The 4800-nt window shown below is 55.2% G+C and overlaps 1 long non-coding RNA gene across 1 annotated transcript; it reads right to left on the bottom strand.

Annotated features, from left to right (window-relative positions):
• Positions 1-651: 651 nt before the first annotated feature.
• On the bottom strand, positions 652-3211 carry LOC135362059 (uncharacterized). Its single transcript, XR_010406357.1, has 4 exons — positions 2536-3211; positions 2274-2353; positions 1924-1971; positions 652-1445 (listed from the first exon to the last, which is right to left on the bottom strand). It is a non-coding gene; the product is annotated as an uncharacterized LOC135362059 (long non-coding RNA).
• Positions 3212-4800: the final 1589 nt, after the last annotated feature.

Raw genomic sequence — 4800 nt, 5'->3', positions numbered from 1 at the left:
CATGACCTGAGCCGAAGGCAGTCGCTTAACCAACTGAGCCACCCAGGCGCCCTGGTATGTAATTTTTTGAACCCTGAGATGTGGGTTTCGTGGCCCCCCTGAATTCTTGCTCTGGGTCCCACGAATGTTAGAGGCAGCCTTGCGGTTGGTGCCCCAGAGGCTGGAGAGAAGGGATGGATTTGTGATCTGTTTTGGAACCAGAGCTGAGGAGTTAGACGCTGCGGGGCAGGGAGGTGTGAGGGTGAGCCCCGCCCCAACCAGCCTGTCTGCACATCTGGCCTGGGAGCCCTGAATATTCCCTGTCTGTTGGATCCAGTACTGGATCCACAGCAAATGCATGCCCACTTGGAACCCGTGAGTGGGACCTCGTTTGGGAATAGGGTCTTCGTAGATGTAATTGGTTAAATTTTTTTTTCCCCAAAGATTTTCTTTATTCATTTGACAGAGACAGAGAGGGAACACGAGGAGGGGGAGTGGGAGAGGGAGAAGCAGGCACCCCACGGAGCAGGGAGCCCGATGCGGGGCTCGATCTCAGGACCCTGGGATCATGACCTGAGCCAAAGGCAGACGCTTAACGACTGAGCCACCCAGGCGTCCCTAAGAATCATTCTTTCTTTATTTTTTAAAGATTTTATTTATTTATTCATGAGAGAGAGAGAGAGGCAGAGGCAGAGGGAGAAGCAGGCTTCCCGCTGAGCAGGGAGCCCGATGCGGGGCTCGATCCCAGGACCCTGGGATCATGACCTGAGCTGAAGGCAGACGCTTAAGGACTGAGCCACCCAGGCGCCCCTGTAATTGGTTAAATTAAGAGGAGGTCGCGGGGATGCGGGTGGGCCCTGAGTCCAACTCCTGGTGTCCTTGTGAAGACACAGAGACATCCAGGGAGAAGTCCGGGTCTAGATGGAGGCAGAGATGGGAGCCAGGCGTCTGTGGGCCAAGGAGCACCGTGCTGCCAGAGGGGCCAGAAATGGATTCTCGCTCGGAACTTCCAGAGGGAACCAGCCCACCTTGACCTTGGACCTCTGCCCTCCAGAACGGGGAGAAAATAGATCCCTGTCATTTGAAGCTGCCTAGGGTGGGGTATTTACACTAGGGGTGTAAATCCAGCACTCTTCCGAGGCCCCCGAGGTTCTGGGGGGTCGCGCCCCCCAACCCCCAGCTCGCTGCCGGGGTCTGAGGTGAGGGCGGTCTCCAGGGACTTGTGACCTCTAGCCAAGCGACTGGCTAAGCGCTGGGGAAGTATAAACGTTCCAGTGAAAGATGCAACATTGAAGATGGTCTCGGATCATCACACTTACTCCAGCACCTCGTTGCCTAGGAACGTGCGGTCCTTTGAGCTCTTTGCACCGGGTGTGACATCTCACTGGTCCCTTCATTAGTTAGGGGACTCCTTCAGTCGTTCAACCAACACACCTTTACTCAGCACTTGCTGTGTGCTGGGAACACTGTGGGGAGACACGGAAACGCCTGCTCTGATCGAGCCCACATTCTAGCAAAGGACGCGATAATAATTATGTCGGAAAAGGAAGACACACAGCGCGTCCGGTGGTGCTAAACGCCAAGAAGGAGAAAAGGGGGGGGGGCATGAAATGTGCGGGTGAGGGGGGTGTGTGAAACATCTCGGGAGGCCAGGGGAAGCCCTGCTGAGAGGGGGGCAGGGGCAAGATGACCCGGGGCAGGAACGGGGTTCCAGGGAGAGGAAAGGCCTGGGTACAGGATCATGCCCTGCACATTCAAGGGCAGCAGGGAGGGTTTCCTGGTGGTGTTTCATTTGGGGAGGGTGAGCAGAGGAGGGACCCTCTGAGTGCAGCAGCAGGGGGCCGGGGGGCATGGGGGTCCAGGGAGGGAGAGGGTGGCTGCCAGTGGATTGCCGGGTCCCAGGCAGGGGAGGGGTACGGGGAGCTCTTCCCAGGTGCCACATACCTTCTAGGTCATCCTTACTTGCAAGCCTTTCACTAGTCTGATCTTTCCCTGAAAAGAGGGAGTTAGAGAGAGATTAAGTCCTCAAGTCAAGGGCACACAGGGGTGCAGGTGGGGTTTGAGCCAGGTGAGTGTGACCTCAGACCAGAACCCCCTCAACCCCTCCCTAGGATGTTGCAGTTGGCAGGCCTCCAGACCACCTGCTACTCGCCATCCCCGCCCCCCCCCACCGCCCTCCCTCCTCCTCAGCAATTCCCAAACCTGCCTGGCCTTCTCACCTCCTGGCCTCTGCCCTTGTCACCTCCACCACCTGCAGCATCATCCCCACCTCCTCCCAGCCCATCCTGTCTTACCAACATCTCCAACTTCAGATGATGACTCACATCCACCCGGAAGCCTCTCCTTAGGGACAGGAATCACGTCTTGTTCATCTCTGCAAAAAAAAAACAAAAAACACATGATGTCAGAGGCCAGCTTCTCCTTCAAACTTGACAGTGGCTTCCTGGCACATCCAGAGTCACACCCAGACGCCCCCCCCCCTTGCCGCAGCCCCCAAGGCCCACCTTTCTGATCTCATCCCCCCCCGACACCTCTCACTAACTCTGCTCCAGTCACCTGGTCCTCCTGGGGGCTCCTCAAACGTGCCAGGTGTGGTCCCACCTCAGGGCCTTTGCACGTGCTATGCTGGAAGCACTCTCGCTTCATGCTTCCCAAGCCTGGCTCTTTATGTCACTCAGGTCTCAGCTCAAGTGTCATCTCCCCTGACCACTCCACCCGAAGTGGAGCGCCCACCCCCAGCACCATATCAGCATCCCTTGGGCCTCCAACCAATGCCTGAAAGTTAGAAAACACCCCTATTTAGAGGCAGTGGCTGCACCCACAGAGTCCTCTTCTAAGTGCGGACCAGAAGGAACTTGTTCGGTGCTCAGAACAATCCTGGATAATGCTATTATATCCATTAGCAGAGAGGGAAACTGAGGCACGGGAGTGGAGCAGGGGAATGGCGTGCCCAAGTTCACACAGCTGACCGGGAAGAAAGCTGGGATGCAAAGCCAAGCAATCAGAAGTCTCCTTGGTCATCTCATCCCTTCCATGTGCCGTCCAGGGGGGCTCTGTCTGCCCCCCATGCTCCTCCCCTGTCCCTCACACCCCCTCCTGCTGAGCTCAGGATGCCAAAACAAAACACCATAGACTGGGGGGCCTGGAGCCATAATCCCTGACTCCTCACGGTCCTGGAAGTTGGAAGTCGGGAATTAGGCTCCAGCAGGGTTGGCCTCTCCCCCCTGCTGCCTCCACCTTCTCGCCATGTCCTCACATGGTGTAGAAAGGGTTGATCTCTCTTCCTCTCCTTATAAGGGTGCTAATCCACCACGGGGCTCCACCCACATGACCTCACCTAACCCGAATCACCTCCCAGAGGCCCCACCTCCAAGAACCACCCCACTGGAGGTCTGGGCCTCAGCTTACAGAACACAAACATCTGGTCCCTAACACCTCCTGTCATGAAGAGGGCCTCCAGGCAGCACCCCTCCTCTCCCACTTCCTCCCCAGGCCCTCCTCTCCCCCTGGGGCATTCCAGCCTCCATGCTGGATGCCCCCTCCCGGGGAAGGCAGACCCTCCAACCCCCTTGCTTTCTTCCTTCATCCACTGAGAGCAACCCCCTGGCTCCCAGGTTTGTGCGGAGAGGGTGGAGGTGAGGGAGGGTTTAAAGGCAGGGTCCCAAGAAGCAGGGCCTGGACTTGGGTGAAGCAGAAACTCAATCAGGATGAGAAATGCTATTTTGATGCAATGCTTTTAAGAAAGTAAAGCAAATGGAAAAAAAAAATCTATGGATACATTTTCAAAATTTTAAATCAGGGCAAATCAGTCATACTGATTTTTTTCCTTTTGGCTGGGGCTCTGAAATGGCTTGGTGTGGCAATCATTGATCCTGTCTTGATGGGAGATTTTACCATTGCGTCCATCACAGACTTTGGGGGGCATTTGTTTGAGTTAAACTATCGCAATAAAACATTTATCTCATTCTGGACCAGCGGCCATGGTTGCATGCGCTTGTCACTATACAAAACCCACTGAACTGGACACTGTAAGAGGGTGAGTGTTACGGTATGTGAATTACGTCTCAATTTAAAAAATGAGAGAAAAAAAGATTAGTTATCTTGATGACTGAGTTTTTTGCTGATCCCTTAAACTTTGCACCCCAAGTGTTAATGCTCTCTGCCCCCTTAGCCAGAGCAAAGCAGAGCCTCAAAGAATCTGTGTCCAGACCCTTCCTGGGAATCAGCCTCCTCCTGAAAGGCCAGGCTGTGTCCTCTGCCTGGCATGCCTCCTCCCGTCTTCACCAGGAAAACACCCACTCATCCTTCTGCACTCACGTTGCTTTGTCTCCTCCCCAGTCTGGCTTCCTTGATCCCTGTGTGCCCCCCACCCCTCCCTGTCCTTTCCCTCTAGGCTCCAAACATCCAGTCCTAACCCCTGGAGCCTTGGGATATCTGGAGCGTCTGGGAATGTCCTCAGGGAACTCTAGGCTCTGTGCCCTTGAACGAGCAACACCGTCTTCCCGAGTCTCTGTTCCTTCTTCTGTGAACTTGGCATAGCCGCAAAGTGCCACTTTGTGGGCAGTGGACGTGGTGTGAACCCCCAGAAGAGAGACTGCTTACAAACTGCACAGCACGTAGTAAGCACCTGATAAAAGCTCGGTCATATTAGTACCTTCAATGCAATGCAACATTACAAAAAATGAGGTTCCAGGGGCACGTGGATGGTTCAGATGGCTCAGGTCATGATCCCGGAGTCCTAGGGCTCCTTGCTCGGCGAGGAGCCTGCTTCTCCCTCTGCTCCCCCCACCCCCCGTTTGTTCTTGCTCTCTCTCTGACAAA

The sequence above is a fragment of the Mirounga angustirostris genome, unplaced genomic scaffold (genome assembly GCF_029215605.1).
Source record: "Mirounga angustirostris isolate CCGP_5_RB_7025 unplaced genomic scaffold, mMirAng1.0.hap1 SCAF_1, whole genome shotgun sequence".
Taxonomy (NCBI): Eukaryota; Metazoa; Chordata; class Mammalia; order Carnivora; family Phocidae; genus Mirounga; species Mirounga angustirostris.
Note: the sequence above shows the minus strand (reverse complement) of the source record. Positions and strands in the feature narration are given on the sequence as shown.